Source organism: Loxodonta africana, chromosome 6 (genome assembly GCF_030014295.1).
Source record: "Loxodonta africana isolate mLoxAfr1 chromosome 6, mLoxAfr1.hap2, whole genome shotgun sequence".
NCBI lineage: Eukaryota > Metazoa > Chordata > Mammalia > Proboscidea > Elephantidae > Loxodonta > Loxodonta africana.
Genome location: NC_087347.1, coordinates 88,489,735 through 88,508,069, shown reverse-complemented (window position 1 = coordinate 88,508,069; position 18,335 = coordinate 88,489,735). Strand labels below are relative to the sequence as shown.

Genomic DNA, 18,335 nt, shown 5'->3' with positions numbered 1-18,335 from the left:
TACTCTTCTTATGCCCGTTTTGTAAATGAGGTTACACACCTCACCCTAGGTTTCCTACAGGTTAATAGGATCCTAGTACCTTACTCTAGTTGTGCTGCCCTTCTTTCTCACCCCTTGCCTAGTGGTAGGCCTCCCAGTAGGGAACCACACATGTTTCCTGGGAGTCTCTGTCCAGAACTGATCAATTTTTAAATCCCTTAGGGGTACTGGCACATGATCCATTTCATTGAATACTGTAGAGTTGAGGGGTGGGAGAGAAACTTGGGACATAACCGACAGTGTTAACAAGGAAAGAAAACTGGTGGAATTAACAATTAATTAACTTTAATTAATTAAAAATTAAATGGGGATTTTGCAGCTGCTTAAGACTGCTTGTCCTCTTTATTTTGAGCGGCCCCTGAAAGACTGTTGGGGTATGTTAAATGCATATTTGCATGACTTATTTATTTTAACATCTTTTTAGTTTTCTGCCATTTTAAGCTTATAGTCTAAATCACTTTTTACCGATTTTTTTTTTTGGGGGGGAGCTACAGTATCCTTAGATTATTCATAATAATTATGAAGATGTCTGTGAACTGCATATTTGACCTTCTCACTTAACTTTCAGCATCAAACATGCATGTGAACAGCCTAATGAAAAGACCAGTGATTCTGGAGCAAAGTAGACTTAGTTTCAAATTTCATCTCTCCTCTATGTTCTTGGACAAGTTTCTTAACTTCAGGGCCTCAGTTTCTTCATGTTTTATGCAGAGAAGGTAAAATGAAATAATGTTTGTACAGTACATCTAGAATAGGATTTGGTGTATAATAGGTTTTCAGAAGTTTTCTGGTTTTTTATCTCAGCTTGATTCAATAGGTGTTAAATACATTTAAGGTGCCAGGCTTTGTCCTAAACTGTGGCAGTTACAGAGATGAATAAGATGTGGTTTCTGCCCTGGAAGAATTTAAAATCTACCAGGCAAGGCTGACACATACACATAAATTCATCCGAGGAGGTTAAGTGCTTAGACTTCCAAGACAGGAACATTTCCTCTGCCCAGAGGGTTGGAAGATCCTTTCTGGGAGAAAGTAATGCCTAAGTCATCTCTTGAAGGATGAGTAAGAATTAGCTAAGCAAAGGAAGGTAGGATGGGTTGCAGCCAAAGAAACGGCATTAGCAACTGGATGCAGTGTTTAGAATTATTGTCCCTAGGTGGTCTAAATGGTTAATGCACTCGGATGCTAACAGAAAGGTTGGAAGTTTGAGTCCACCCAGAGGTGCCTTGGAAGAAAGGCCTGGTGATCTGTTTCTGAGAAATCAGCCATTGGAAACCCTGTGGAGCCCCTGAGACCATGGACTTAAGACACCTTTCTGAACTGAAACTGAAGCCATTCCTAGAGACCACCTCTCAGCCAAACCATAGACAGGCCCATAAAATAAACAGTAACACCCAAAAGGAACGTACTTCTCAGAGCAATCAAATACACGAGATCAAAAGGGCAACATTTGTCCAAAAGCGAAGATGAGAAGGCTGGAAGGGGTAGAAAATCAGGATGAAAGGAAACAGGAAACCTAGGACGGAAATGGGGAATGAAACGAATGTCATGGGACACTTTATATACAAAGTATGGAATGGGAAACTAATGTGCTCTGTAAATTTTCAGGTAATGATCCATAGAGTGCAGTTCTACTCTATACGTGAGGTCACCATGAGCTGGAATTGACTCCTTAGCAACTGGTATACCTGGTCTGTGTTTGTCTAGAGTAGAGCAGAAAGTACTGGGAAATGAGCCTCAAGAGCTTGGTATGTGGCACTGATGGGACTTGTTACCTTGCTGAAGAACTTGGACTTGATTCTGTAGATGATGGGGAATCACTGAGGTTGTAAGTAGGAGAGAACACCGTCACATTTGCACTTCAACCTGCCTGCTCTGTGGGGCGGGCGGATTTAGGGTAGGTCTGGAGGGATGGGGAACTGGCTAAAAGACTATTCTGTGGTTAAGCTAGGAGGTGATGACTTCAGGTTGGGACAGGAATAGGAGAGAGAGAGAAATATTAAAAGGCAAAATCAGTAGCAATTGATTGATAAGGCATGGGAGAGGAAGAAGAAGGAAGATGTTCAAGATTTCAGCCTGTGTAATTGTGAAGGGTGATGCCAGATACAGAGAAAAGGAATACAGGAGTAAAGTTAAGGTTTTTTTCTCTCTGGGTAGGTAAGGAGTTGATGACATGTGACGTTGAGGTGCCTGTGGGAATTCACATAGAGTTCAGCGGGCAGTTGGATATTGGCCTTAAGCTCGTGAAGTTCAAGGGAGAAAAATCAGGGCCGGAGTTCAGAGGTAGTTTAGTAAGTTTAGGGCTTAAAATATATGATTATAGATAATGTTAAGGATACTTGAGGGCTTCCAACATGTTCTAATGGTTCAGTCATGGCCAATGGAAATAAGGTAGGGCTTCAAACTGGTTTGAAGTGGTTCAGTCATGGCCGAGGGAAACAAGGGCAACATATGCAGTTGCATAGCAACCAAGTCTCTTGTGCATTGGCTTTTGACTTGGGTGGGAAACAGGCATTGGTACCTTACTCAAAGATGGCAGCCAATTGCACCATTTTGAATGTGTGTCACTCTCCACAGTCCTGCCAAGAACCTAGTCTCCCACATGAGGCTCCTGAAAGTTTCCTGAGGCAGGAGGTTGTATTATTTGTTCTTGAAAGTTTCCTGATGCGGGACATTAGATTATTGACAGGACTGTGGAGAACAAGACTGTGGAGTGTGACACACAGTCAAAGCTAGGCAGTTGGTCCCCATCTTTGAGCGGGACACTGCTGCCTGTTTCCTGGTCAAAAGCCAACGCACAAGAGATCTGGTTGGTATGCAACACTTATGCTGTCCTTGTTTCCAAGGCCATGACTGAACCACTTTGAACCGGTTCAAAGCCCTGCCTTGTTTACTGGCCACGACTGCCCCAATTAGAACCAGTTCAAAGCTGATAGTTGCAAGTGATTTTTCAGTTAAGATACAAAAGAGATGGAATTTGCTAGGATGGAAAAACAGAATGTAAGGAGAAGTAATTACATAAATATCTTTAATAGCAGTGTCACAAATTTTTTATAGTGTATGGTCTGATTAAGGAAATTATGGTGTATCCATATAATATAATTTTCAGATGCTAAAAGAATGAGGTAAATTTATATGTGCTCTTGAGGAAAAATTTCCAAGGAATATTATTACATTAAAAAATACCCTCGGGTTACAAAATTATATAATGTACCCATTTATGTTAAACAAAGGGCTTGTATACTATATATGCATAGAATATCTTTGGAAATATATATAAGAAATTACTGATGGAGATTGTCTTTGAGAGGGATATGGGGCCTGGGACAGAAGAAAATCTTGCTTTTTACTTCAGGCCTTTTTGTACTGTTGTAACATTTCCCCATATGTGTGTATGTATTTTAAAAAATGAAAATTCTGTAAAAAATGACGAAGGTGGTACATTATCAGGTGAGCTGGAAACCAAGTGGCAGGGGATAAAAATAACTTGTGTTACTGCACCGTAATGGTATTATGCAGATGCTGGATTATCTCATGTCCTGACAATAATAACACCATTCTCATGGGGCTTCAGAGTTTCCCACTTTGACGTACATTATTTCAGTCAGAATTAATCAGTCTTCCATCTGTGCTCTGATCGCAATTAAAATATTTTAAGAGTTATAAATGTTAAATGATGCTCTGTAAAGTTTGGAAAAGGAGAAAAAAGAGAATACTGTTATTTGTTTAATTTGACAACCATTACTACTTTTATTGTCTCCCAGTCTTTGCATATGCCTTAAAAAAAAAAAAATATATATATATAGTTGAACTATAAGCTTTGCTATTTAATATGATTTCATGCATTTTCCCAGTCACTGTGTAGTTATTCTCCTTTTCTTTTTAAATAGCTGGCATTTTGTGGAACATCATGATTCATTTAACCGTGGTCCCCTGACCTTCACTAGGTACCTCATGTTCATGAGCTCTCTTGCTGCTTGGATTTTCTGTGTTGATGCTCATCTCTTCCTAGACCCTTGGGGCTGGGATGGCCTCTTTGTAACCAGAGTGCAGGGCACAGGGACAGGACTCAAGAAGTATTTTTTTGAAGGAGTGGCTGTTCCTTAAAACTACTGCCCTGGTGGTACAGTGGTTGAATGCTCAGCTGCTAACCTGAAAGGTTTGTAGTTCGAACCCACCAGATATTCCACAGGGGAAAGATGTGGCAGTTGACTTCCGTTAAGATGACAGCCTTGGGAACCCTGCAGGGCAGTTCTACTCTGTCCTTCAGGGTTGCCATGAGTCAGAATCAACTCAATGGCAATGGATTTGGTTTTTGGTTTTGGCTATTCCTTTACAACAACATTTTAAGGTAGATACAGAAGGTGGTATGAGCAGTTTTCAGCCAAAGAGATTCAGGTTAAGCAGTCTTACCAAGGTCACACAGCTACCTGGAAGTGGCTGAAGTCAAACTGGAATTTGGTTATCCTAACCCCAGCCTGGAAACCCTGGTGATGTAGTGGGTAAGAGCTATCTGTGGTTGCTAGGAAACCCTGCTGGCCTAGTGGTTAAGTGCTACGGCTGCTAACCAAGAAGTCGGCAGTTCAGATCTGCCAGGTGCTCCTTGGAAACTCTATGGGGCAGTTCTACTCTGTCCTATAGGGCCGCTATCAGTCGGAATCGACTGGATGGCAGTGGGTTTGGTTTGGGTTTTATGGTTGCTAACCAAAAGGTCGGCAGTTGGAATCCACCAAACGCTCCTTGGAAACTCTATTGGGCAGTTCTACTCAGTCCTGTAGGGTTGCTATGACTGAATCGATTCAACGGCACTGAGTTTGGTTCTTTTTTTTTTGGTTAGCTCCAGCCTTGGTGGCACAGTGGTTAAGAGTTCCGGCTGTCAACCAAAAAGTCAGCAGTTTGAATCCACCAGCCACTCCTTGGAAACCTTATGGGGCCGTTCTACTCTGTCCTGTAGGGTGGCTATACAGTTACTATGAGTTGGAATTGACTTGATGGGAACAGGTTTGGTTTGGTTTTTTAACCCTAGCCCAGGAGCCCTGGTGGTGCAATGGTTAAGTGCTAGGCTGCTAACCAAAAGTTTGGCAGTTCAGACCTACCAGAATAAAGACCTAGCGATCTAGTCCTGTAAAGATTACAGCCTAGAAAACCCTATGGGGAGTTCTACTCTGTCATATGGTGATTAATCTAAAAAACAGACATTGTCTTTTGTCCTAAATTGCTTTTTTAACAAAACCAAATGTTGCAGAGTTGATTCCAACTCAAGGTGACCCCATGTGTACTCCAGAGGGTTTTCAATGGCTGCGACCTTTTAGAAGTAGACCACCAGGCCTTTTCCTCTGAGGTGCCTTTGAGTGGACTGGAACCTCCAGCCTTTCTGTTAGCAGCTGAGCACATTAACCATTTGCACTCCCCCCAGCCCCCACCCCCCGCCTTTTTACCTAATAACGAATATAGCACGTGAGTGACTACTGTGTGGACGAATGTGCTGAGGTCTGACAGGAATACTGCAAACATCCATGGAACTTGACAGTATCCCTCCAGATCATTTAAAGAGTACTTAAAAAATTAAATCCTTTTAATAGGGAAAACTTTTCGGGTGCCTTGGGCAAAATATCTCTATTCCACTTTACCTACTCTTAACTTCCCAGGGGGATTTCTATCTCAGGACAACAGAAGATTAAAGTATCAGTGGGTCCTAATCTGTTTGTATTATGGTTTATAGATCACAGAATAGAATGTTGTTTTGCAATGAATTGTAGTAGCGGAATCTCTCTTTTTTTGGGGGGTGGTGGTGGTGGTAAGGCTAAGTAGAAAGCGAGCATGGAGAAGAGATAGAGAAAGAAGGTGGTATGCTTTAAAATACAAACTAGATTAGTTCCTATTGAGGATGAAAAAAAAAAAAAAATCAATCCAGATGTCTGTGTCTCAATCTGAGAACTTCATATTACAGAAAAGTTGAGTTTTTTAATGTTTAAGATTTGCAATGATTCCCCCCCATTTTTTATTAACTTACAACTTGTAATCAAATTAATTAATTTGTGGGCTTTGTAATATTGTATTTGCTAAATCATTAGCAAATTTGCTGCATTGGAACTTGAATATGCTTTAGATTTTTAAATTAAAATTTTGGCATCATATGTTAGTTATGTGGGAAAATAGCTACTGTTTTGAGAAAGAGCTGATGAGATTTTTTTTTCTTTTTAACCAGTGGTACAAATGGCATGTTTTAGCTTGCTTTGGACTTTGTTGAAACAAGTGAAACCACTCTAAGTGGAATTAGAGCTGGACAGAACTGAGTGTGAATTTAGGTTTGCTGGTTGTAAGAATTACATGAGATAATGTGTATAAAGCACCAGCTGCCTGGTCTAGTTAAATATTCTGCAGATAATAGTTCCTCTGAAGCCCTTAGAGGTGAGATGGGGATTCCGTGGCTGTGTGTTGCCACTGTGTTAAATAAGGTTGTCCTATAGCTCTCTTGTGCGTTTACAAAGGAGTGTGACCTGTTGTGTATTCAAAGTTATTTGAAGCTGAGAGTTCCTCATTATTGCCATTGAACTTTTTAATGTAACGATGGTTATGTGTTTATTTGTGTTATTCTCTTTTAAAAAGTCCCCCCCCCCACCCTTTTTTTTTTGTTGGGGTAGGGTGCAAATTCTAATGTAAAAATGTTGATCTTTGAAAAGCCAGAGGCAGGCTCCTGTTATCAGCCAACTTGAGCGTTATCAAATCTATTGGAGGCCAACCAGATCCCATTAGGTAATCCACCCCCACCAAGCAGATTGCCAGAGGGTAGGACACTTTAAACCCAGACTCCTGATGTGGCTTTCATTTTTTAAAACCTTCCTTGGGTTTTTTTTAGAATGGGTTAGTGAGAAGCCTTCCAGATTGAATGAGCAGTCTTATTAATACCTGTATCTGTTCTCATTGCCTCCTTTCGTCCTCCCTCTCCCTGTTTAAACCTTACTTGCCTTTTAAGGCTCCATCCAGACCCCACATTTCTCAGGATGCTTCCCCAGACAGCTTTTGATCCCATGCTTGCACTTCTGTCTGTACTAAACATATTAGGGCAGGCCACCATTGTTCTTTCCTTTGATACGTTGGTCTCAGATTGTAACTCACCTTTCTCAGGTTGTAACTCGCCTGAGGGCATCTGTCAACTATTTTTTGCTCTTTTCTTTCCATTTCCTACGTGGCTCAGTTCTGGATGCAAGATCCACCGTTTTATGTCTTTGAAGAATCCTCTGTATCTTCTTTAATTTTAAGTAAAAAATAACTTTTCACGTATACTGTTTAATGTTTGTCTTTTCACAGACATACAAACAGTAATAGACATTAAATGATAGACTCCCATTTTTGTTACGTAACTTGCTATTTTTACTTACATATACACACATAAATGGTGTATATTATTTCATATCAGAAAGTATTCTTCAACAAATGATTTCTAATCCTTATATGTTACTCATATTCTAGTTTGTAGGTGTAATATAATTTCCTCAACTATTTTAGTTAGCGTTAGGTTTCAAATAACACTGCAATGAACATTCTCTTTCTGGAGTTTTATTAAAAGACTTCCAGTAATCACACTTTAAAATCAGCTTAACAAAGTAGTATTTTCTTTGAATAAATTTGCAGAATCTGTTCTTTTTTTTTAAAATTGTGCTGAAAATATATGCCACAAAACATTCTCCAATTCAACAATTTCTACATGTATTTTTTGATGACATTGACAAACTGTTCATTTTCTTAGTATCTGAGTAATCACTGTGGCCCAGGACTGTGCAAAATGCAGTGAGGTACACTCAGAAATGCATATGATTGGAGAGGCTGTGGGGAGATTGGAACTCTTGTGCACTGCTGATGGGAACTCAAATTGGTACAACCATTTTGGAAAACGATATGGCACTTCTTTAGAAAGCTGGAAATAGAAATGCCATATGATCCAGCAATCCCACTCCTAGGAATAATCCGGAGATAGAAAAGCTGTCACATGAATAGACATATGACACCTCATGTTCATGGCAGCATTGTCCACAATAACAAAAAGATGGAAACAACCTAGATGCCCATCAGTAGATGAACGGATAAACAAACTGTGGTACATACACACAGTGGAGCACTATGCAATAATAAAGAACAATGATGAATCTGCAAAGCATCTCATCGATGAATCTGGAGGGTATTATGCTGAGTGAAATAAGTCAGTCACAAAAGGACAAATATTGTATGAGACCACTACTATAAAAACTCATGAAAAGGTTTACACATAAAAAGAAACAATGTTTGATGGTTATGAGGGAGGGGAGGGGTGGGGATGGAAAAACACTAAATAGATAACAGATAAACAGCAACTTTGGTGAAGGGTAAGACAGTACACAATACTGGGGAAGCCAGCACAACTTGACTAAGGCAAGGTCATGGAAGCTCCATAGACATCCAAACTCCCTAAGGGATGGAATTACTGGGCTAAGGGCTGTGGGGACCATGGTCTTGAGAACACGTAGCTCAACTGGCATAAAATAGTTTATACAGAAAGTGTTCTACATTCTAGTTTGGTAAGTAGTGCCTGGGATCTTAAAAGCTTGTGAGCGGCCATCTAAGATACTCCACTGGTCTCACCCCATCTGGAGCAAGGGAGAATGAAGAAAACCAAAGACACAAGGGAAAGGTTAGTCCGAAGGACTAATGGACCGCAGCTACCACAGCCTCCACCAGACTGAGTCTAGCACAACTAGATGGTGCTCGGCCACCACTACCAACTGCTCTGACAGGGATCACAATAGAGGATCTTGGGCAGAGCTGGAGAAAAATATAGAACAAAATTCTGACTCACAAAAAAAGACCGGACTTACTGGTCTAACAGACTGGAGAAACCCCAGAAGTATGGCCCCTGGGCACCCTTTTAGCTTAGTAATAAAGTCACTCCTGAGGTTCACCCTTCAGGCAAAGATTAGACAGGCCCATAAAACAAAAAATGAGACTAAAGGGGCACACCAGCCCAGGGGCAAGGAGTAGAAAGCAGGAGGAGACAGGAAAGCTAGTAATAGGAAACCCAAGGTCGAGAAGGGGAGAGCGTTGACATGTTGTGGGGTTGGTAACTAATGTCACAAAACAATATGTGTACTAATTGTTTAATGAGAAGCTAGTTTGTTCTGTAAATCTTCATCTAAAGTACAATAAAAAAGAAAAAAAATGTTTATTATAGTTCAAAGGATAAAACAAAACATGTATACCGATAGAAAGTGACGTCAGGTAATTAAATAAATACATATTTATTTAGATAAGATGGGCATTATATAACTTTAGAAGGAGTTCCAGTGGTATGGTGGTTAAAGCGCTTGGCTGCTAACTGAAAGGTAGGCAGTTCAAATCCACTAGCCACTCTGCAGGAGAAAGATACGGGAGTTTGATTCTGTAAAATTTCAGCCTTGGAAACCCTATGGGACAGCTCTACTATGTCCTATAGGGTCATTATGAGTCAGAATGGATAGCAAGGAGTAAATAACTATGCAAAATTTAAGAAAAAACAACTGAGGGCAAGGTGAGGGGTGGGCTAGGGGTGAGGCCAAGCTGGAATGCAGACTGTGATAAAAGACTGTGCCTGTGTTACAAATGTTGTACAACCTCACTGAAGAGCATAGGGGAAAAAAAGGAGTGGACTTAAGTAAATTTGGAAAATGGTGTTTTGACTAGAAACAGTAAGTCTAAAGATAGAAAAACTGTACCTAAACTGGACTCTAGTTGGTGAAGTTCTTTCTCATAGTAGGGGTATGGGTTAATAGTTCTGGAGCTGCTTTACATGTACACAGAGGCTAAACAAATAAGTAAACGAATGGTGGATGGTGGGAGCCAGGTTTCTTAACAATGGAGAAGGAAGTTACAAATAAGCAAGGGAGGAAGGCTAGAATGAGCCACATGTTACCGGATTAAAGTCTGAGACATCAGTATGAATTTATGATTAGCTTAATATAGCTGCAGAAATATAGATACATGTTTATACATGGGTTAGGCTACATACATGTACAATCATGTATTGCATAGCATCCGTTCGGGCAATGTCCAACCTCGTGTACGTGCTTGTTCCCATGAGGTTATAATACAGCTCAGAAATCCTGATTGGAGAACGGGACTTAGGGACATAACCGCTTCCCACACACAACAGGTGTATCTTATGCCTTTTTTATACAAAAGTGATTGCACTGCCAGGTGTAGAATGGTACAGTACATATAGAACCTATAACTCATATGTCTTGATAGTCATAATAAACACCTGTGTTTCTGGCTTATGTATGTATTGTACTTTCTGTCATTGTTTTAATGTGAACTTTTCCTACTTACCAATAAAAAGTTTCTGTATAACAGTGTATGCTTTGACTCGTAGGCAGCAGCATCCAATCTCGTGTATTGCGCATCTCTTGAGTGTTGTTGTAGTGTTATCTGTTTAATTATCTTTCAAAAATATTGTGAAGTGCATCATGGCTCCCAGACGCAGCAAAACCAGTGCTAGTGTTAGCAGCAGCAAGAGGCAAAGGACAAGTATCAATTTGGAAGTGAAACAAAAGGTATCCCATATAGCTTTGCAAAGTATTATAATACGGTGTTTGCACAACGTCCAAATCACATTATGTTCTATTTCACAGAACTTATCGTGGATGTTAAGTGATACATGACTGCATTTCCTAGATTTTTCTTCTAAGAGGGCTTGGAAGCAACGACACCTCAGTAGTCGCAAACACACCCAGAACTTCGTTTCTAAACACCATTCTTCAGTGAAAAGAAGTAGGACTTCTATGGGTAATTATAGGGCTGGAGCAACTTGTATTGCCAGAAAGTAAGAAAGTGCTCAAAAAACAAAGGATGTGGTATGTCAAAAGGACGAAGGAGTCAACTTCAAAGAGCTCCTCATGACCCAGGCTGAAATAATTTTAGCAACAAAATAAATAATGCAGTATGGGATTATAACCCAAACTATAAAATAAATACACGTAAGTCTATATAGGGAGAAGGAGCCCAGGTAGTGCATTTGTTAAAGGGTTTGCCTGCTAGCCAAAAGGTTGGTGGTTTAAACCCACCAGCTGCTCTGTGGAAGAAAGATATGGCAGTCTGCTTCCGTAAAGATTTACAGTCTTGGAAACGCTATGGGGCAGTTCTGCCCTGTCTTGTAGGGTCTCTGTGAGTTAGAATTGACTCCATGGCAGTAGGTGGGTTATAAAGGGAGAAAAAACAAATCTTTATAGAAGAATTCTAAATAATTTATGTAGATACTTCTTCCTTGAAGGCATAATCCCTTCACTTGAGTGTGGGCTGGTGACTTGCTTCTAACATATAGAGTATGGAAAGGGGGGAAAAACAGTAAATTTACAGTGGAGAAACTGGCAGATGCTACCTTACCCAGGAGATCAAGCTTCATACTCTCAGTGATATGTTGATAGCATGACCCTAACATACTTTTCCTCTGTTATCTTCTCCCCCAAAATCCATAATCACAGTCTAACCATGAGCAAAAACATCCTACAAACTCAAATTGAGGGACAGTCTAAGACATACCTGACCAATACCCCATATACTCCTTACAACTGTTGAAGGCCATGAAAAACAAGGAAAGAATGAGAAATTGTCACTATCCAGAGGCGACTAAGGAGACATAACAACTAAATGCAATGTGGTATACTGGATTTGAATCCTGGAAAAGAAAAAAGGATATTAGTGGAAAAATTGGTGAAATTCAAATTCTGATTGGTTAATTTTTTTTCAATGACGCGAAAAACTTTTTCCAACATTTTATTATGTAAACTTTCGAACACAGAGATAAGTTGAAAGAATTCTACAGTGAAACCCACTTACCCATCACCTAGAACCTGTAATTTAAGGTTTTGTGATCTTTGCATTATTTACATGTATTTACTCATCAGTCCATCTTTAATTTTTTTAAAGCATTTCAAAACTGCAAACATCAGTACACGCCACTCTCTCTCCCTCACCAAAAAAAAAAAAAAAAAAAAACCTGTTTAAAAACGTAATTTCTACATTCTCTGCCAAGCACCTACCAGGCATTTCACAGTTGATAATGTGTCTGTTTGTGCCCTGTTGAGTGTAGAAAAAACCAGTTGCATCCAGCTGACTCCAGCTCATGGCAACCTCATGTGTATCAGAGTAGAACTGTGCTCCATAGGGTTTGCAGTGGTTGATATTTTGGAAGTAGATTGCCAGGCCTTTCTTCTGAGGAGCCTCTAGGTGGGCTGAAGCCTCTAGGCTTTCATTTAACAGCTGAGCACATTGACTGGTTGCACCACCCAGTGACTCCTGTTCAGCATAGAGGAAGGTGAAAGTTGGAGAGTGCGTAGGTAATGTAGGCACGTTCCAAGGTGATCACAGGTGTGGCTGATTACGTGACTATGCTTGACTGAAGAACTGGATCTCTGTAGGTGGGCTCTGGGGCCCTGAGGGGCCTGTGGGCATTCAGGAACTGACAACTGTGTGCCTGGCATGTGCTTCCAATACTTCAAACTGTTTTCAGCAGTGTGTGCAGCTTTAAGGATGGCTGGAAGAGATGGTGAGTGTGTACTGGGATAGTACTGAGCTGCTGGACTTGTATAGCACCCAAGGATTTATTTGGGGGAGGCCAACCTCCCTCCCCTCTGCTTCCCTGGGAAAAAAAAATAGTGCAAGGGGAGAGAAGTTTTATCTCTGGAGGGGATAGGAGGACTGATCAGCTCATCAATCGGAAGAGTGTAATTATGCAAAAAGGATAGAAATCACTCCCTGAAGGCCACAGACTTGGAGCTTTGCCCAGAAGAGGACTTTACAGCTGCTAACAGTGGCCCTATTCAGTTAGGGTGCATAATGATTTTAAAACTAATCAGGAACCAAAGCCCAGGGCTGGGGGCAAACACAAATATGTTGTTGACAGAGCAAACGTCTAGATTTTGTCAGATAGGAAGTTGCTGAGGAAGGTCAGAATGATGTAATGATGTGCTTGAAGCTTTCACCCTTAAACAGATGGGCCCCTCAGGTGCCATCTGCAGCTTCCCGGGGCCCTTCAGAATCACTTCCTAGAAATTAAATTGTCCTAAGTTAGGGTCAAGAAATTAGTATGGTAGCCATATCAGAAGCAAAACTAGACAAAGGAAGGAAATTTCCACTGGGTTGTCCGTTTCCTCTTCCACTCTGGCCTTATAAGTACACTTGAGACGTATTTTGTTCAGCTTTCTTGTTTAACACTTGAATATCTTTGCCTCCCCTAAATAGCCATCCAAAGTAAACTTCCCTTTCTTTTCTTAAGCTCCGACAACTGCATTTATCCCTACCTAAGCCAGTGTCAGCTGGATATTTTTCATAAGCTCCCTTGCTATTTTGGGTTCTCTGTTTTTGTTGAGCAGGAAGTAGTATTTTTGTTTCTGTTTTTTTTTTTCATCAAAGGAAGATTTGTTCTGGGAAGGCAGGGGGAGGGGATCCTTCTTGGTCTAGATCAGAGGAAGAAAATGTGCAGTATCATCTGTAAATGGTTGGTCATGACTCTTAACTGGTATTAAAAATATTTCAGAGTAGAAGCAGCGTCTGCTGTACTCATCCTTTTATCTATTAAACAACTATTGGCACACCGATGTGCTAGGTCCTGGGCATTCATGATGGGTGATGCACTCTCTGCTCTCAGGGTAAAAAAAAAAAAAAATTTTTTTTTTTTTGAGAGACCCACAAAAGTGCATTTGACAGAGAGTGTAAGAGAAGCCTCAGGAGAGAGAGTGAGGAGGGGCTTCCTGGAGGAGGCGATTCTTGAGCAGTATCTCAAGGGAATAGCCAGTGAAGTGTGGGTTGGGCACAGGGGGGCCCTATGTGGTGGAGTAGTGTATGCAGGAGCTTAAGTGGTTAAGTGTGGATGGAGTGGGGAGGGCAAGAGGGGAGCTGTAGGGAAGGCCAATGGAAAGGTTGAATTGGAATAGGAAGGAAGTGGAAAAGCCCGGGAGCTACAGGTGGCAGGTAAGGAACAGGGGCAGGAAGTTGAGGTGAGAGCATGTCAAGCCCTCTGTCTTTGGTTTTCTGGGTTAAGCAGGAGGAAAAGACATTTGTTAGGACCAGGTTAAGGAGAATGATAAAAGTTAAAAATGGCTGCTGAGGGGAATTAGGGAGAGCTGTTTTAGGATGCTTAGTGCCCTTCTAGGTCAGAGACGTTCAGGTATAGTGGCATCTCTCTGTGTAGTTGTGTGATTTCTCTGGGGTCTTTTGGGTCTAGGGTGTAGGTATGGAGAAGCTGAGCTATATGTAGTAGGAATCATCCAATGGGTGTGGCAAAAGAAGAGCGTTGCAGAGAACTGAATGTTCTGTCAAAAGGTTAAGTTGGACCATCAATGGTAGGTTCCATGCTGTGAGGAAATCAAGGGCAGTACACACCAAGGACTTCAAAGAAGAAGTACTGCTGGAGCGACGGTGTGTAAGAGCTGGAAAGATAGGAGGGTGTGGTCATTAAGCAAGAGTATAGGATTATGTCTTCTGACTGTGTAGGTGTGGCCATGAGAATGGTTGTCTAGAGGCAAGAAGAGCTAAGGATTAGAGGCTAGAGGATCAGTGTATACTAGTGATAATAACAGTGATAATGACTTCTCTCATTTATTAAGGGCTGACTGTGTGCTAGGCGGAAACCCTAGTGGCATAGTGGTTAAGCACTGCAGCTGCTTACCAAAAGGTTGGCAGTTTGAATCCACCAGGCGCTCCTTGGAAACTCTATGGGACAGTTCTACTCTGTCCTATAGGATCGCTATGAGTCGGAATCAACTCGATAGCAGTGGGTTTGGTTTTTTGGTTTGTATGTGCTAGGCAGGAAACCCTGGTGGCGTAGTGGTTAAGTGCTATGGGTGCTAACCAAAGGGTTAGCTGTTTGAGTCCACCAGCCGTTCCCTGGAAACTCTATGGCGCAGTTCTACCCTGTCCTGTAGGGTCGCTATGAGTTGGAATCGACTTGACAGCAGTGGGTAGCGTGTGTGCTAGGCAAGAGGGCAGTGTGGCTCAGTGATGAATTCTTGCCTTCCATGCAGGAGACTGGGTTTGATTCTAGACTGATGCACCTCATGCGCAGCTACCACGCGTCTGTCATCGGAGCTTTGCATGTTGCTTTGATGCTGAACAAGTTTAAGGGGAGTTTCCAGACTAAGACAAACTGGGAAGAATGTCCTGGTGATTTTCTTCAGAAAATCAGCCAGTGAAAACCCCGTGGATCACAGCAGTTTGATCAGCAACCAATCGTGGATGTGGCGCAGGACCAGGCAGTGTTTCATTCTGCTGTACATCGGGTTGCCATGAGTTGGGGCCAACTTGATGGCAGCTAACAACAACAACATGTGAAATGCACTGCTGTAAATGCTTTGGACTCTTTAAGTACAACCCCATGAATAGGTACTATTATTATCTCAATTTATAGGTGAAGAAACTGAGGCCGAGAGAGTTTAAGTAATTGCTCAAGCTAATAAATGATCCATGTGGTCCAGGTCCCCTCCTTTAATCCCTCTGTTCTTATTCTCTTAGGAGCTGACTATTGGGGAAGAACAACTCAGAAGAAAAGGCTGAAAATTGTGTGTTAATCTCTCCTACCTCCTTTTTGGTGAATAAGGGGACGTTTCCAAAAATAGGTAAGTGACAGCTGAGAACTGGGATAGAGACTAGTATGACTGAGTAGGGAAAGTCTCAAAGGAGGATGAATTGCAAATCAAAACTACAGTGAGTTACTATCTCACTCCAACAAGGCTAATATTAATTCAAAAAACACAAAATAGTAAATGTTGGAGAGGTTGAGGAGAGACTGGAACACCTATACGCAGCTGGTGGGAACGTAAAATGGTACAACCACTTTGGAAATCAATTTGGCGCTTCCTTAGAAATAGAAGTACCATACGGTCTAACAATCCCACTCCCTGGACTATATCCTAAGAACTAAGAGCTGTCACATGAATAGATACATGCACACCCATGTTCATCGCAGCACTGTTCACAATAGCAAAAAGACGGAAACAATCTAGGTGCCCATCAGTGGACAAATGGATAAACAAATTATGGTATATTCACATAGTAGAATACTACGCAACGATAAAGAACAATGATGAATCCATGCAACATCTCATAGCATGGATGAATCTGGAAGGCATTATGCTGAGTGAAATTAGTCACAAAAGGACAAATATTGTATAAGACCACTATTATAACAACTCAAGAAAAGGTTTAAGCACAGAAGAAAACATTTTATGACTTCGAGGGTGGGGAGGGAGGGAGAGGGGCATTCACTAACTAGATAGTAGACAAGAATTATCTTAGGTGAAGGGATTGATAACACACAATTCGGGGAAGTCGGCACAACTGGACTAAACCAAAAGCTAAGAAGTTTCCTGGATACAGCCAAACACCTTGAGGGACAGAGAAGCAGGGGTAGGGGTCTGGGGACCACGCATCCCACTTTGGTGAGTGGCATCTGGGGTTTTAAAAGCTAGTGAGTGGCCATCTAAGATGTGTCAATTGGTCCCAACCCATCTGGAGCAAAGGAGAATGAAGAACACCAAAGACAAAAGGAAAATATTAGCCCAGGAGACAGAAAGCGCCACATAAACCAGAGACTCTATCAGCCTGAGACCAGAAGAACTAGATGGTGCCCAGCTACCACCAATGACTGCCCTGACAGGAAATACAACAGAGGGTCCCTGATGGAGCAGGAGAAAAGTGGGGTACAGAATTCAAATTCTAGTAAAAAGACCAGACTTAATGGCCTGACTGAGACTAGAGAGACCCTGGACTCTCTGTTACCCCAGAATTGAAACCATTCCCAAAGCCAACTCTTCAGACAAAGATTTGACTGGACTATAAGACATAAAATGTTACTCACGATGAGAGTGCTTCTTAGCTCAAGTAGATACATGAGACTGAATGGACAGTTCCTGTCCGGAGGCAAGATGAGAAGGCAAAATGGCACAGGAGCTGGTTGAATGGACACGGGAAATCTGGAGTGGAAAAGAGGAGTGTGCTGTCACATTATGGGGAGAGCAACTAGGGTCACATAACAATGTGTGTATAAATCTTTATATGAGAAACTAACTTGAAACTTTCACTTAAAGCACAATTAAAAAAAAAAAAGATGAATTTTTACATGGTGTCGGAAGAGAAATGGACTGGAGATGTCTAATCTTTGCTGCTGGGAGCCCAGACCTGGGCCGGAGCCCTGTCTTAGCCAGGCCTCCAGGTGGAGAGAAGCCCTGTCCAAAGGTGGTGAAGGGAGAGAATGATAATTGTTACCATTTATGAAACATTTTCCCAGTAAAAATGGGTATTTATGAAATATTTGAATGTGTGCTGGGGATTTTGTTAAGTGCTTCACATGTATTTTTGTTTAATCCCCACTTTCAGCGATGAGGTAAGCACTGTTGTACAGATGAGGTATCTCATGTTTAAAGAGATTAGGCAACCCAAGGTCATACATCCAGAAAATGGTGGAGACTGCACTCAACCAGATTCCTTTGACCCCAAAGCCCCTCATGCCCTTAACCTCTAGGGAATTTAACAGTGGAGGAAAGGTTCTAGAAGCTGTAGTGGAGAGGGAGAGAGAAGGGGTTGTTGATGGAGGATCGAAGAATAGTGAAAATACCTAAAGAGAGATGAGGATGTGAGTTGGGGGACCAGGTAACACTCACCTGGTCTCAGAAAGGGACTGTGGGTTACAGAGAAGCTTAAGGGCCCAGTGTTTATGTGTGCATCTTATGGGGTGGGGAGGTCTCTGTGATCTACAGTCTTTACCTGTCAAAAATTTGTCCCAACTGGGAGGAAGGGCTCCCGAAATAGGGACAGTGCAGAGATGGGGCTCAGCCTGTACCCCCTTTCTTATCTTCCTCCTTCTGTTGCTGAACTGCCTGAGGGGAGCCCGGCTGAATCTGAAGCTGGCTGCCTGTTATTGAATTGAGGTGTATGAATATGGGGAAGAGGAAGCAGTGAGAAGGATTTAATATTTTTCTAATGCTGACAGAGTAGATACCGAGGGTGAGGTCAGATCACGGCCAAGTACCTGACTTCGTAGACGCTCAGCAAATTGCAGACATTTCCTGCAGGTTTTCTTTCATTTTAGCAGAATGGTGTGAAATACGTGTATTAGGAAATACACTTTACCTGGCATTTCACAATTTTTTTGGGGGGCTGTAACCCAAAACTCCAGGCATGCCCAGTTCTCAGTGGTGGCCAATGGCATTTGTTACCCCCAGGGTAGAGATGTGGGCCTGTCTAGATATTTGGGTTTAGTGAGGTGTTTGTGAAGCGATCTAACCTGCTTACAAGGG

The 18,335-nt window shown here is 41.7% G+C and overlaps 1 protein-coding gene across 1 annotated transcript in view; it reads left to right on the top strand.

The window, feature by feature from the left end:
• Positions 1–18,335, top strand: part of TANC1 (tetratricopeptide repeat, ankyrin repeat and coiled-coil containing 1) — a 304,559-nt gene that overhangs the window by 25,580 nt on the left and 260,644 nt on the right. The window contains exon 2 of the mRNA XM_003406004.4: positions 15,553–15,656. The gene's annotated coding sequence lies outside the window, so the exon portion shown is untranslated. The remainder of the gene's footprint in view (positions 1–15,552; positions 15,657–18,335) is intronic.